The 16,816-nt window shown below is 37.2% G+C and overlaps 1 protein-coding gene and 1 pseudogene across 2 annotated transcripts in view; one reads left to right on the top strand and one right to left on the bottom strand.

Annotated features, from left to right (window-relative positions):
* Positions 1-16,816, top strand: part of GRID2 (glutamate receptor, ionotropic, delta 2) — a 2,375,079-nt gene that overhangs the window by 1,509,371 nt on the left and 848,892 nt on the right. The window lies entirely within an intron of this gene.
* Positions 4,799-5,605, bottom strand: LOC102865171 (annotated as a pseudogene).

Genomic DNA, 16,816 nt, shown 5'->3' with positions numbered 1-16,816 from the left:
AATAAAAGAAGAATCGATGCTTTTGTGTTGTGGTGCTAGAGAAAAGTTTTGAAAATATCATGAACTGCTAAGAGAACATGTCTGCCCTGGAGAGGGTAAAACAAAGCTGTTCCTTGGAGGCAAATATTTTGCAAATCAGACTCATGAACTAAGAGCATGTTGCCAGGAGGGGCCAATCCTTGGCGAGAACATCATGTTTGGAAAGATGGAGGGACAGTGCAAAAGAGCAAGACCCTGGATGAGATGGATTGGCTCAGTGACTGAGATAATGGGAGTAGATGTGTCAGAGACAATGAAATTGACTCAGCATAGAACAGGGTTCAGAGCTATTGTACATAGAGTCATTATGAGTAACAAGCAACTTGATGGCACATACCACCACCACCACCATAATGGCATAGAGTGATGCTATTATGCTGCTAATTGCCAAATTGGTGGTTCAAATCTATTAGCTGCTCCATGAGAGAAAGATGATGTGGGCTGTCCAACTTCATTAAAATCTACCACAATGGATATTTACTCACAGAATTGGATTTGGTTTTCCATTTATAATGCACAAAACACTGTTCTAGGCATTGGGAACAAAGTAATATTTAGAAGACACAAAAATAATGCCAAAGATGGGAGAACATACATAGAGTGGATGAAGAGACACCATAAATTAAAAGTGCACTTGAGATATTTTATAACATTTGCTAAGTTCTCTGAAGAAAAATAAAACAATGAATGAGAATAATAAATTAGTAAGGTCAAGGAGGCTGGATGATAGTTGTAAAATTAGAATGTTTTGAAAAACTCTCAGAAGATATTGCTACTTGCGAAAAGTGGAAGAAGGCAAAGGGCATAAATGTGGCACTGTCAGAGGAAATTTAAACTGCAAAGGTCCTAAGATATATATGTGGGAACCAAGAATCCTTGAGGTATAAGAGCAAGAAGAAGAAAAATATTGCATCTCAAGAGATTAGTATTGGCTGGAAGAGGAGAATTCAAAGAGAGAATATTGATCTTGAGAAGTTTATAAGCAATACTGAGGATTCTGGCTCTTATTCTGAAGTGAGAGGATGAGCCACAGCCAAGTTTTGAACATAGGCGTAACATTATCTCATGTTTTTAACAAAGTCACATTTTTGACAAAGTTAATGGGAAAGCTGAGGCTTCAACCTGAGCACTGTCTCCCAATATCACCAATGTGATCAGTATCATAGAGTGAGATAATCTTAAGGAATTAGGAGCTGGAAAATTAATATTATAACCATATTTTAAAATATTAGCATATTAGCAACTTTGAGTTGAAAATATTCCCTACTCTGGGTGAGAAAAATGAAGCAATATCTAAAGTTTCTCTCTGCTTTAAATTTCTCATTCAGATGTAGTACATATTTTTAAAAAGTTGAGAATCTAATAAATCTTTATGATTAACTTCTTGTTTTTAATTTTATAAAATACTTACTTCAAAATTAAGGCAATAAATAACAACTCTATAGAAATGATAAAAAATTATTCTATAAAGTGTAAAGACTAAAACAAAACCAGCTTCTTATATTTGCTAAACCTACTATTAAGTTTGAAGTTCACATACACAGTTAAAGTAATGGAATTTGTATTTTATTTGTAGAAAGGAAAAACTGGATAAATTACGCATACTGCATTGAAGCAGATGAGGGAGAGAACAGTTTAAAAGTAATATATTTTAGGGCATTATGATTATCATAAGAGTTTGGAATGAGAGTTGCAGAGTGGAGTATACTCAGGGTGAGGGTGGGAGGGTATACCAATGAAGGAGTTTTGCTTTTAAAGAAGGGTGGGGGTGGGGTGGGCAGGGAGAAAAGTGGAACAATGAATGAATGGAAATCCACAATCGCTGTACATGTTCACTGAAATTAATAATAAAAAAAGGGGGAAAAAAAGTAGAAAATAGGACAAACTTGAATTCTATTCACAAGTTTCTCTAATTAAAACTTTTGTTGTAAATGGTGGTGGTTGTTGTTATGTGCCCTCGAATCGTCTCTTGCGACTCATAGCGACCCTATATACAACAGCCCTAAACTCTGCTCTGTTCTGTGCCAATCGCACTGTCTCTGACACTCTCATCCCGATTATCCCATTCACTGAATCAATCCACCTCATAGAGGGCCTTCCTCTCCTGTGCTGTCCCTCCACCCTCCTAAGCATGATGTCCTTCTCCAATGACCGGTCTTTCCTAAAGACCATTAAATCAATTCTGAATCCTAGCAACCATGTGTACAACTGAAACATTGCCCTGCACTACACTGTCTTCATAACCCAGTGATGAAACCGCAGTGTCAATCCAACTTTCTTTATTGTTTGGAATGACTTCCTACTTTTCCAACCATTATAGCCCTCTTTAAAGAATAGTGCCTCCTGTTAATATGTCCAAAATATATAAGATGAGGAGTTTTTTCCCTCCAATATGCCATGTTAAATGTGAGATCCAGAGATTCACTCTGCAAGCTATTATACATCATAAATCTTGAACTTTCTTCTTTTTGGTTTCCACAGTTTACTGACTAACAATGATTTATATTTAATGGAAACAAGTGTTACATGTCTTTGTGCCATCCACATGATTGTTGGCATGTTTGTATGCATTTGTTGACTGATTTTGAGAGATGGATCATCAAGCTTTTCTTCCTATTCTTAATCTGGAAGCTCTGCAGAAACCTGTTCACCATGTGTGTTCCTTCTGGTATTTAAAATATTGATGTATCTTCCAGGATCATCTTACCAGGAAAGTTACCAGGGTATAAAAAACTGATAAACAAGGGGTACGTTATCATTGGGGGAGGGGACGTATGCAATCTTAAAGCAGCAAAGTAGTGCTCTTTTTTAATTATTTATCTTTCTTTATTGAGATTTTAATGAAAGTTTATAAAAAACTTAGGTTTCCAATTGTTCACTGTTGCACATTTTCCTCTCTGCCTCCCTCCTGCTCCCCACCAGATTGCTTTTTTTCTTTGGGAAAAAAGGTCTTGTATTGTTATACAGCACCTCCCACCCCATACTTTACTATGCAGCTTTTACTCTGGACTCTTGTCATGCAAGTAGTACCAAATTGTATATTCCTTTTATAGAGTGCTCTCCTTCATCTGTTTCAATGACATGTACATTATTTATCCCCTCTCTCTTAGTTTTCCCCCACCCCCATGTCAGTCCGGTTACTAACAATGACGTTATGCAATATTTGTCTTTTTGCAACTGAGATATTTCACTCAGCATAATGTCCTCCAGGGTCATCCATTTCTTATAATATTTCATGAGTTCCTTATTTTTCAATGCAGCATAGTATTCCATTGTGTGAATATACCACAGCTTCTCTATCCATTCATTTGTTGACGGGCACTTGGGTTATTTCCAGCTCTTTGGTATTGTGAACAAAGCATAGGTGTACATATACCTACTTGGGTGGTAGTTACGGTTTCTGTAGGGTATATTTCTAGTAGTAGAATTGCTGGGTCAAATGGTATTTCTATTTTCAAATTTTTGAGAAATCACTATATTGCCTTGCATAGTGGTTGCACCATTTTACACTACCACCAACAGTGAATAAGGGTTCTAGTTTCTCCACAACCTCACCAACATTTGTTGTTTGCTCTTCTGTTAAATTTTGCCATTCTTATTGGGGTGAGATAATATCTCTTAGTTGTTTTGATTTGCATCTCTCTTAGAGCTAGGGGTTTTAAACATTTCTTCACGTGCTTGTTGGCCATCTGAATGTCTTCTTATCCTTATTCTTTTTTTTTTTTTATCGTCACTTCATTTTTACTACTTCACATTTTTGGTAAACAAATCAAGGTGCAAACAGGGTTTATTCACATTAATATTTTAACTGGATTTTTGTCAAATAAAAAGGAGTTCTCTTTAAATAACCATCTTCTCCCATCAGGGCCAGGCCAGGAGTGCAAGAGAGCAAATTTTAGTGCATTAGGCATTTGGGTGCCATCAACCAGGCAGGACGTAAACAGGGAGGTGGCAGGTAGGGCCCCCCTGGGACATGGAGGGTGGACATGCATCCCACTTCCAGTCCCTGATGCCCCTTCCAGAGGAATAGAGATGAGAAAAGGCAAGATAAAGTTTCCAGTCTCTTGACCCAGGGAGCTGCAGATCCTCCTACCAGCGCCAAGGCCTGGGGCTCATGCCACCCAAGTCCCAGAGCTCCCTATAAAACACTCTACAAGTTGGAGTGGCCAGGGTGATCAAGGATGGGAAAGAAAGTAGCAAAGTGACCAGGGCCTGGCCTAGGCTGGGAACGGAATGTAGGCCAACAGGCAGACACTGGGGTGGGACCTCAGCTTCTCTGGGAAGCGACAGGGCAGTAGAAGGAATGTGGGTCTGGCCTAACAGGGCCCTGTGGGAAAGAAGCTGGAGTCCCTTGCAGGCCTGGAAGACACAGGGCAGTGCTGGCCCATCAAGCTCAGTAGGTGAGAGGCAGCGGGCAGGAAGTGGCTACCAAGAGAAAAGTGGACTGAAGTGGAGGTGACCAGAGTTGCTCCCTGGGAAGAAGCTACTTGAGAGAAACAGGAAGTAGTGAGGACACCCTAAGTTCCTGAGGCAAGCCCCAGAGATGGAGAAAGAAGCTCAGCTGACAGTGTCCGTGGGCTCTGGGCTAACGTGGGAAGCTGGAGACGACTCCTCACAGACAACACTACACACTTCTGTTTATCATCCAAGTGAGAGGAAGAACAGGGCCCTTCCCATGCTGCCCGGTCCCCAGACCTGGCCCCAGGGAAAGGGAACAAAGGAGCAGTAAGTTGTGGGAGGCTGGGTGTTGTGAGGGGGTCTACTGGGTCTTCTTGTCTTCAGGGGGGTAGTATAGAGGTGGTGGAGGCTGGCTTGTGGGCATGTAGACATTGTGTGGGTTGCCTGGGTTGTAGTAGGTGCTGGCAGCTGCTTCTGCGGCCTTGGCTTCGGCTGCAGGGGTGGAGGGGACGTCAGGGCCGCTGACTGGGGGCTCCATGGGTCCGAGGTAGGGCAGCGGTGGGGGCTGCACGTACCTCATGATCCCGTCCATCATAGGAGCGCCTGGATAGAAGTCAGGTGGGGGCGGTGGACAGGAGTAGCCAGGAGGGCAGGGGTACATTCCATTGGCGACGGACGGGAGAAAGACATAGCCCCCGCTGGGCAAGTAGGATTACCCATAGGCTCCATTGGGGACTTCGCCTCGGGAGGCTTGAGAGGCCACCTGAAGTATTCGCTGTCCGAACTCAATGGCGCCTCCTGCTGAAAAGGTCAGTCTGTAGGAAGCAGAGCCTTCCCAGCCACCTCCAGCTTCGGCCTTCAAGGTCCCCTTGATGTAGTTGGCACCGAACACCGGCTGCTTGATCTCACAGTCCTTCATCAGATAGAAGGGCATCATGAAGGACTGCATGGCATCCTTCCCCTTGGACAGAAAGATGACCCGGTATGGGGTCAGGTAGGCAGTGCCTTTCTTGGTCCCTTTGAAGGCTTCTGGCACTTTTTTCATGTCATTGAAGGTAAGTTCCACATGGTCAAAGGACATCAGGATGCTCTCAGTGTTGTTGACAATCACTCCGCCGCCTTGCGAGTGATTCTTGTTGAGCGCCATAGTCTCAGAGAGACTGTTCATATCCTGTGCCCATTTTCCAACTGGGTTGTTTATCTTCTTGTGGTGCTCAGAGGATCCCAGAAGCCCTAATCTATACCATAAACAGTCTTCCAAGCATCCTGAAAAACCTACAACCAGGAGAAGATAAAATAGATGAATGGGACCTTCTAAGAATCAAATCTTTATGCACATCCAAAAACTTCTCCAACCGGGTTAAAAAGGGAATCCATAGACTGGGGGAAAATTTTTGGTAATGACATATCAGACAAGGGATATATATCTAGATGCTCCTTTCTTTTAATGACCTCTTTGATTCGAAAAAGAAAACATGCAATAACAACCAATCTGAGATTATCTCTTGACAACAAAATACCAGCTTTTTCATACATGGGCCCTCCTCTAGCCTGTTTTTGTTGTTAGGTGCAAATCATAGTAATCCTATGAACACGACCATGCCATTCTCACAACTTCTGACTCATTCAGTTCTGTTGCAGTCATTGCGTCAAACCGTCTGGCTAAGAGTCTTCTCTTTAACCATCCCTCCACATTTCTAAACATAATGTCCCTCTCCAAGTACTAACCTGTTCTTACAACATGCTTAAGGTATGAGAGAGGAAGCCTCAATATCTTTGTTTCTAAGGAACACTCTGCCTTCACTTTCTCCAAGATAAATTTGCAACAATATTTTTTTATTTAACAATATTTCTTTGGTGTTTCCTATTCTTTAGTATATTAAGCAATTTGAAAATACATACTAGATCCCCATGCACCTTAGTCTTTAAATTGACCTACTTGCTCTTTAACACTTTAAAGCAGTCCTTGATAGTTTTCCCCAGTGCAACATCTTTTAATTTGTCTACTTCTGCTACCTTGAGTATTGATTACAGATACAAGTATAATGAAAGCATAAGTTAGTAAGTGAATAATAATTGAATGAGTGGAAAGACTTCAGTGTTTTCTCCATTTACCATGATGTTGCCTGTTGTTCCTTCTATGAAGGTTGAACCTCTGTCCTTGAGGATTGACGTACTGACCCTGACAGCTCAGTTATGGCTCTCGATGGTTTAATTTGTACAGAAGGAGAGATTTATATACTAAGTTGGACTTATCTGATCTGCCTACTTTATCAAAGTACTTAGACCCTGTAAGTAGCTAAATGAACAGTTTCAGATTATTTAAAAGCAATAAGCTAGAAATTTTGATTACCATTAAACTTCATTACTTTTTTCATAGATAGCCATACAGAATTAATGAAAGTCCCAAAACTTAATCTCAGGTAATAGTTTATACACTGGAAGGTTCTAGCACAGTCTCTGCAATATTTCATGTCATAGAAATATATTAATGGATGCACTTTGTGATACTAAGTATTAGCATTTTATAGTTAGATTTCACTGCTCATTACTTTTGCACTAACATTCATTTTTTTCACATCTAGTTTGATTTTCTCTCCTTATAAGATGACAGATTTCCTCCCTTTTCCTACTTTCCTACTGGCAGTTTCTTGTCTCCTTTTATTAATGTTTAAATCTTCAATTTGCTACCCTAATGTACCCATATAAGAATAGCTTGATACATTTGCATGATAGGAAAGAAATAAAACACAACAGAGATTTTTTAACCATTTTTACTTTTTATTTCTTTAAAATATAAATTGAAAACCATAAAAACTTTTCATCATCATTTAAAATAAGTAACCACAATATAAGTGCTACATTTTTAATATCCTACTTTTTGGCTAAAGGCTGTAAGAAAATCTCGAAATCTGCATAGATACAATGACTTCAATTTTTTTGCAAAATCCTGCTAAATACACATATGTATTTGGTGAATAAGTAAATTAATTGGTGGTTGTTGTTGTTGTTATTGTTGTTGTTGTTGTTGTTATGTGCCATCAAGTAATAACAACCCTATGTACTCTGAATCCTGCTGTATCTTGAGCCACTATCACTGACTCTAACACATCTAATCCCATTGCCCCAGTTACCATGTCAATTCATCTTATCTGAAGTCTTTGTCTCCTGTGCTGTCTCTCCACCCATCCAAGCATGATTTCCTTCTCCAAGGATTTATTCCTCCCAGACACATGTTCAAAGCCTGTAAGATAGAGATTCAAAATTTGTTTTTACCCTCTCCAAGACAGACCTATTTATTCTCTTGGCAGTCCATGGTATGTTTAGTACTCTTCTCCAGGACCACAATTCAAAGGCATCAATTCTACTTCTGTCATCCTAAGTAATTGTCCAGATATTTGATGCATAGCAAATAATTGAAGAGAGTATGGCCTGGGTCAGCTGCACCTTAGTCTCTAGACTGACATAATTTTTTCTTAGCTCTTTGAAGAGGTTTCTGACAACATTTCATCTTTTAGTTTCTTGACTGTTAGTGCCAAGATTGCTGATTGTGGACAAGCAAGCTGAAACTGTCACACAACTTCAATCTTTCCTCCTTCCATCGGGGTGTTCCCAGATGACCCAGTGGTGAGAATCTTTGTCTTCTTGATGTGAATCTTCAATCCATCTTGAAGACTACAGTTCTTACCTTCTGCAGCAAATATGACAAAAAAATGAATAGACTATGTATACATTATTTCCTCTATTTTAACTATGGAATTTTAAAAAAGAGCAAGTCAATGATGTTCGAATTATTTTCTTAGTCAACATAGTTTTTATTCTCTCAATATCATAATTTGATTCTCAATATCTTTACTTCATTTGTTATAAAAACAAACAATGGAAAATGACATAATGAAAAGCACTCCACATAATTGTGGAACCAATACATAATATGAATTTTCCTATTAAACAAATGGTCATTAATATTTCTCCAGTGTTTTTTTTAACATTTTAATCACCTAAATCATGTCATTGCATGAGTCTGTGCCCTACAAGTGACTTTAAAGATTACCTTTCTTACCAAATATTATAATTTTTCATGCTTGGAAAAATCCCATCTTTCTTGATATTTTTATCATTATCAAAGCGTTATCTAAGTTCCTCTTTGAGTCTTAGTTTTCTATGTAAAATTATAGTACTATTTCCATATATAAACTTGATATTTCCACCTAACGCATAGTAAGTTTTATATATAAACCTTGTTGTCGTTGTTATCTGCTGTCGAGTTGAATGCAACTAATAGCAACCCTATGTACAACAGCCCTAAACCCTGCTCCGTCTCTTGCCAGTCTTAATGTCTCTGACACACATATCCCCACTATACCAATGACTGAATCAGTCCACCTCATAGACAGTCTTTCTCTCCTGCACTGTCCCTCCACCCTCCCAAGCATAATGTCCCTTTCCAAGGACTGATCCTTCCTTGCAACATGTCCAAATTATGTCAGACAAAGTTTCAGAATCCTTGCCTCCAAGGAGCATCCTGGCTTTACCCTCTCCAGGACAAACTTGTTTGTTCTCTGAGCAGTCCATGGTATCTTCAATATTCTGCTCCTTCATCCTGAAAAATTAAATATGCATACTAATTATGTAGAAATGTCAGAAATTATTTTAAAATTTCAAGACTTACAAACACAAGCTTACTTTTTCTTAAAGAAGGAATTTATAAGACTAAATTGGTGATGCTGTGAAATTCTCATTCACTGTTGATGGGAGTGTAAAATGGGCTCAAGCACGTCAACATTGTCCAATCTTAAACCATCCTCATGAACTCTGACATGCTTGAGCCCGTTTTACACTCCTATCAACAGTGAATGAGTATGGGTTCCAGTTTCTTTGCATCCTGAAGCTTTGTTCACAATAACAATAACAAAGAGCTGGAAACAACCTAAGTGCCCATCAGTAAATGAATGGATAGAGAAGCTCTGGTATATTCACACAATGGAATATTATGCTGCAATGAAAAACGAAGAACTTATGAAATATACAAAATGGATGACACTGGAGGACATTATGCTGAGTGAAATATCTCAGTCACAAAAGGACAAATATTGCATAGGGCCACTGTTGTAAAATGGGGCTGACATCGGTGTTGGGGGTAGATTGAAAAAGATGGGATAAATCATGTATACTGCATTGAAACAGATGAGGGAGAGAACTGATTATAAGTGATATATGATTAGGTATTATCAACATGACAGAAGTCCAGAATGAAGGCTGCATAGTGGAATGGACTAGGGGTCGGGGTGGGAGGGGATGGTATAACAATGAAAAAAATTTTCTTTTATCTTTCAGAGAGAACAGTGAACTGTTGGGGACGGGTGGACAGGAAGAAAAATGCAACAATGAATGAATGGAAATCCAAAAATCTCTGTAAACATTCATTAAAATTAATAATAATAATAATGACAGGAAGAAAAATGCAACAATGAATGAATGGAAATCCAAAAATCTCTGTAAACATTCATTAAAATTAACAATAATAATAATAATAATAATAAAAATTCCATTAGGTTTCAGCTATCAGTAAACTGTACACTTTTTAAATGTACACCTTAATGCGTCTAAATTTCAAGTAACAATGAATGTCAGAAGGAAAATTATTTTCAACTTTCTCTTTAATGCTGATAATATACACTTGAATTTACATAAAACACTGCGCTAATGTGTGACTGATGTGGAAAAGAAAAGAGAATTCATATCAACTGCAGGTAGAGTAAGCTATAAAAATAGCTGTGAGTACAATGCAGGTTGTAAACCAAACTTCGTTTGTCAGCCAAGGTGAATAGAATGTTGACTTGAGGTAATGAATAGCCTGCTGCCGACTGGAAAATGAACTAAACAGGTGGTTCAGACTATACTAGCAAAATCAGTACTATGGATTGACTTGCAGTATTTCCAGGAAATTTAATTTAGTCTCATGTGCAAATGTAGCACATTTTAAAAACTTCTTTCTTCCATTTAATATTCCAAAGCTGTGCTCTAGGTTTAAGAGCTATGTGTTTCTCCCAGAGTCCCAACCATCCTGTCTCACTTTCTTCCTTGTGCTTTTACCATTAAAATAATCAGGGAGCCTCTCCTCTACACTTGCCTTAAATCTTACCCTTCAATGATCCATATGACGTTACTGGAAAGCTGTCTACCATTGAAAATTCATTTCCAGTATAACTCCTCTTGGAATCTATTTGTTTCTTCTATCACTAAAGTATCTCTAGTCTATTTTTGTGAAGGTCTTTGCTTATTAAATTACTATTAATAAATTATTATGTACTTGCTTATTACTTGTGGTAATTACCATTATCCAGCAGTATGATAGATAGATATTTGATTAGTCCTTTCCACAGGCTCTATCTTGCTTCTGAATACATTTTTGTCCAAATTATGTATTACTTTGTGCTTCTGTTTTTCCTTTAAATAGAAAGCTCACCAGTGTTTAAAAATAGTTACTAGAGGAAAATATACTACGTGATAGAAAATTTGACTTAATAATATTATAACTAATATCTCTTTGATGTAAAGTATGATTGAAGCTTTAGTCTTCTTAAAGTGAGAAAATTAATGATAGGATTTTTGCAAAACTAAAATGAGATGGCTTAGTGGTAAAGAATTGCTCTGCAAATCTGTATCATATGGTCCAAAAATCACCGGGTTCTCTGAAGGAGAATGATAGACAATCTCTTCTTATGTGATTTACTGCATCTGAAAACCTATCGAAGGATCAGCTATGAGTCAGGTCCAACTCAACAATATGTAACAACAACTTTCTGTAATCAAATGGGTACTCAGTATAAGTTCTTCCCCTGATATTCTTTATATCTTATGTAAAAAAAGAAAAACAAAAATTGGATAATTTTGTAATGTAGTCATTCAACTACGCTTGTATAGTACATAACATCTCTAAAACATAGAAAAAATAGATACATTAAGCGGTTCACAATAAAAAATGAGCTCGAATTTGCGGCAAGAATGAGAATATTACTGCTGTTGTCTCAGGGTATGGCAGAGTTCAAAGCTAACAACAACAGTATTATTGTGTTAATTTAAAGATTCTTTAGTTTATATGAAAATATCCCTTTAGTAGGTTTTTATACATAGGATAATATACTAGATGATATATGTAACACTACCATCTGACTAGCCAGTGTTAGATATGAACCATACCTAACTCTTCTGAGACCTGTAAAAATGTGATCTAGAAATAGACTTAGAAATAGGACTCACTTGCAATCAGGGTACATAATATGGAGTTTTCACAGTATACAAGTCACATACGGCCTTATTATGATTGTTAAGTAATTCATGGCTAAAATCAATCCTCTGTTAAGAAAAAAAAGTGTCATAATGGATCTGCAAAAGGCTTATAAAGAATGTTCAGATATAATTATGAATGGCTTTTTGTCTCATCATAGAGTCCAGCTTCTTGGAAAATTTCCTAAGCATACAGATTAAAAAGTTATGGAGAAAAGATACAGCCCTGATGCATACCTTTCTTAATTTTAAACCAGGCAGTGTTCTCTTGCTCTATTTTCACAACAGCCTCTTGGTCTAGGTATAGGTTTCCCGTGAGCCCAATTAAGTATTCTGAAATTCAGATTCTTCTCAATGCTAGCCATGATTTCTTATTATCCACACAGGTAAATGTCTTCCCATTGCCAATAAAGCACAATAGATATTCTTCTGTTAGTCTGATTTCAGACAGTATCCATCTGACCTCAACAATGAGATCCTTGGTGTCACAGCCTCTTCTAAATCAGATTGACTATATCTGTGGAAGAATAATTAGAGAAGGGCAATAACAGCAATTAAAACCAGACTAGGTTGTGACCATTCAACAGTCATAAATTATCCATATGCAAGTTAATATTGAAGCTGAATAAAATAAAAACAAGTCCATGAGAACCAAAAAATGATATTGAATCAACCCACCTCAATTTAAAATTGATCTTAACAATAAAGTTGAAGCACTTAGCACCAACGATCAAAAACTGTATGAGTTGTGGGATGATATCAAGGATATCATCAATAAAAGTCACTAAAAAGACAAACAGGAAAGAATAAATCAAAATGGATGTCAGAAGAAACCCTGAATATTGCACTGGAATATTGAGAAGTCAAAACAAAGGGAAACTTATGAAATAAAAATGTTGAACAGAAGATTCCAAAGGGCTCTTTGGGAAGACCAAGAAGACTACTGTAAGTGAATATGCTGAGGCCAAGAATTGGAGAATAAAAATGGAAGAACTTGATCAGCATTTCTTAAGCTGAAGGAACTAAAAACAAATTCAAGCCTCGAGTTGCAGTGCTTAGGGCTGCTATAGGCAAAATCTTGAATGTTCCAGGAAATATCAAAAGAAAAAAGAGTCACAGTACCAAAAAGAGTTGACCAACACTGAAATATTTCAAGGAGTACCACATAATCCAGAATTGCACTACAGGCATTGCCAAAAATTAAAGCCCCAGAAATCTATGAGATAACAACTGAAAAGTTTCAAATGACAGAAATAGCTCTGGACATGCTCACAAGTCTATGCCAGAAAATTAGCCTGGCTGACTGACAGGATGAGATCTGTATTTGTTCCCATTCCCAAGAAAGATAATCCAATAGAATGTGGAAGTCTTAGAATAATATTATAAATACTACATGCAAGCAAAATACTCCTAATATAGTCATCTAGATCCGAACAAAATTAATTTACAACAGCACTATTCAAGGTCTTATTTCAGCACAGCCACACATCAGAGAGGATTTGTCTTAGGGACATTTCTGATAGAAAGAGAAATTTGGAAAAGTTGCACAGAGTTAAGAGGAAATTAATTTCTTTTTGTTTTGTTTCAAATGACAGTTTGAAGTGTTTTACTGTCTACTTAATCTGTGTCTTCAATGTAGATTGAAGCTCAACATCAAAAAACAAAGATTTTCACTCCTGGACCAATTGACATGATAGATGGAGAAAAAAATTGCGATTGTTAACAATTGGGATCTACAATCAACTCTCTTGGCACTAGCATTGAGGAAATAAAACTAATTGCATTAGGGAAAATCTGCTGTCAAGGACCTCTCCAAAGTGCTGACGAGCAGCAATGTCAGTCTAGAGACTAAATTGTACCTGATCCAAGCTATAGTCTTTGTGATTTCTTGTTATGCATCAGAGAGCTAGACAATGACCAAAGATGTCTGAAGAATAAGCAGTGCCTTTGAGTTGTGGTGCTGGAGAAGAGTACTGAACATATCATGGACTGTCAAAGGAATTAACAGGTCTGACCCAGAGAGGGTGAAACCAAGTTACTCCTTGGAAGAAAGGATTTTGAAGCTCTGTTTCACATGCTTTGAGCATGTTGCCCAGAGGGACTGGTCCTTGGGAAAGGACATCATGCTTGGATGGGTGGAGGAACAGTGCAGGAGAGGAAGAATCCAGAAGAGATGGATTGACACAGTATCTGAGGTAATTAAGGTAGTTTTGTCAGGGGCAGTGAAATTGGCTCAGAATAGAGCACCGTTCAGAACTATTTGAGTATAGGTTCTCTATGAGCTATCGTTGACTCAATGACACATAACAACGATAAATATATATGTATTTTAGTCATATTTTAATTGTGGTTGATTTTGCAGATATTGTATTAGCAACTCTGAAGGCAAAGCATCAGTGGGATTCCTCTATGGCCTGGATTATCAATTATAACCTATGAGAAGTATTGACATAAAAGTTCACAGTATGTTTTGGCTGAATGATTGAAGGGATGATTTGAAATATTAGCAGACATTCTTTTTCCCCCCTCACCAATTTTACCATCACTGTTAATTAAGCCACCACAAAATTACCATCACTGATAATTAAACTCTCTCCTACAGCTAACATATATCTAACTCTAATTATCTCCATATGTTAAAATTCATTTATTTTTTTTAATTTGTGTTTCTGATCAAGGGAAATAGTTTTTCATATAATTTGATGAACTTTCTGATTTTATTAGCCATGAATAATATTAGATTTTTCTTTATAGAATGTTTCTCATATTAACAAAGATGCAGTAATCATGAATATATTCAATAGCTTAATCTTAGTATTGTTTTCAGCATAATACTTTTGAGAGATTGAAGCAATGGGGTAAATACAAATATCAGAAAACTTCAAATACATAGGAGTGTAATCAAGCTTATTTGTTATTACACGAAGAGATTGCTTGTGTACTGAGTCACCTTCAACTTCAAGATCACTTCTATTTAGATCAAGTTTCAGCTAGTAGTCTAGTGTTTAGGGTCCAAAAGCCCAGAACTTGTATTGAATGCATTCACTGCCTGAGGCATCCCTAATACTGGTGTTGATGGACAGGTGGTAGCTTATGCTTAGATGACCACCATCTTGCAGGATAAAAAGACACTAATTGCCTCAGGTGCTCCATCTGTCCAATGAGAACAAGGTAGCACACAATACTGAGCCATTTCAACCGTGACCTTCTTGTCTATGTTAAAAATAAGAATCAATCCTTTCATCTATTCTGTTTGTCTTCTACTACTTTGCTGAATAATGCATTAATCTTTTGGAATGAATTTTTGAGCTTACAATAATAATTTAGGAATATGATTTATTCTAAGGGGAGTTGTAAAATGTCTCTTTTCATGGAGTTCTCAAATGTATTTGCTTTCTTGAATGTCCCCTAGTAATTGTGTTTTCTAACCTTAACTGTTTACCTCCATGGTGTGTAAATAACAGGCTTGTTAAAGTGAGAAGTAGTTTAGTTCTTTTGAAATATTAGATTGATTTTTCTCTTCCTTAACTGAATCTTTCTCAGTGGTCTAAATTTTTCTCTATAATTTTGTTTCAAGGCAGATATAGTATTTGTTTTATTAAGTGTGAAATAACGTGTATTTCTTTGCCAGAAAAGACTGTAATATTACACAAAAAATCTTTTGCAAAAATGAGTAAAGTTATTTATAGAATGGTAAATTTGTTATATGTCTCTGTCAGTTGTAAGTGGTCATGTAGGATCCAGCAGCATTTTGTAAAACATAGTGTTATATTTTGTACAAAGAAAGCTAGATGCTTAACTATTAGTCATTTTACTTGAATGAGAGCATAATCAACCTTTTTGAGTTCTATTATTATGCTGACACAAAGAAACATATAGAGGAAAAATATTAGTTGTAGTAAAATAAAGAAATAGTCCTGAATATTCTTTCTATATCAATCTAAGAGGTTGAATTCAATACAAGCTGAAAGGAACTCGCTATTTACTACAATTTCTCTACAAAGTAGCTTATTGTAATGCATTGAGACATGTAGAATCACAAGACAATATTAGGTTTCATACAAAAGAAATTGTTTAGGGATATTGGTTATCTGGCTTTGCTTAGTGTATAGTCAATGAGATGCCCTTCAATTCAAGTACACATACTTATTAGTACTGTGAAAGTTCTGTATTTTTGAAAACTTAAAAAGAAAACAAATGTGCATAATACAAACTGAAATGTACAATTTATCTTATGTAAGAAATGCAGTCACTTTATTTTGAAGGAGTCCTAGTAGCTAAAGGAGAAGAGTTTAGCTTCTAACAAAAAATCTGCACCTCAAATCCACAGGTTGCTCCAAAGGAGTGACCTTGAGATCTCCTCCACTAAAGATAATAGAATGGGAAACCCTTTACAGAAGTGTTGCTCTATAGGATTTCCATGAGTTAAAATAATAATCTCTACAGTGTACAATAACAATAACATTATGGATTATAAGACCACTGGAATGTTCTTTTTCATCAAGGAATGAACATTACCACTGACCTGTGCTACATATTTTGCTTCTACATATCCCACACATTGGTGTTGAAATGCCTACTTCTTGTTCAAGGGCCCTTATTACTGACCATGGAGGTTGTTGATGTGAGGCACTGCTCAGCTGATGCTGACTCATAGCCTGTTAAAAACAGATTAAAATGTTGTTTGCTCTTGCACCAACCTCACAATCTCCACCATGCTCCTATACCCATTGCTGCAGTCACTGTGCCCTAGAGTCGTATTTCTACATTCCATTTCTAGTTACTAATAAATATTTACAGCTGTTTGTCTTCATTTTGAATCTTGGCACATCAGCAAATGAAGATCCTTCTCTGATTGAAACTTTTGCTCCATTTGTGTCATTAAAGTAGATTCTACTTTAAGGAGACAGTTTTTCCAGTCACATATTTTCCAGTCATGTATTGAGAGCTTTCTGAGAGGTGCTCATCCTCCTGCCTTATATAAAAAAACACTCTAAGGGGAGCTCTGGTGGCCTAGTGGCAAGAAGCTGCAGGTACAATCCCAGAGGTGCACGGTTCGAATCCACCAGATGCTCTGCCGGGGAAGGAG

This window comes from Elephantulus edwardii, unplaced genomic scaffold (genome assembly GCF_000299155.1).
Source record: "Elephantulus edwardii isolate Elephantulus edwardi_28Jun2011 unplaced genomic scaffold, EleEdw1.0 scaffold00144, whole genome shotgun sequence".
Lineage (NCBI taxonomy): Eukaryota > Metazoa > Chordata > Mammalia > Macroscelidea > Macroscelididae > Elephantulus > Elephantulus edwardii.
Note: the sequence above shows the minus strand (reverse complement) of the source record. Positions and strands in the feature narration are given on the sequence as shown.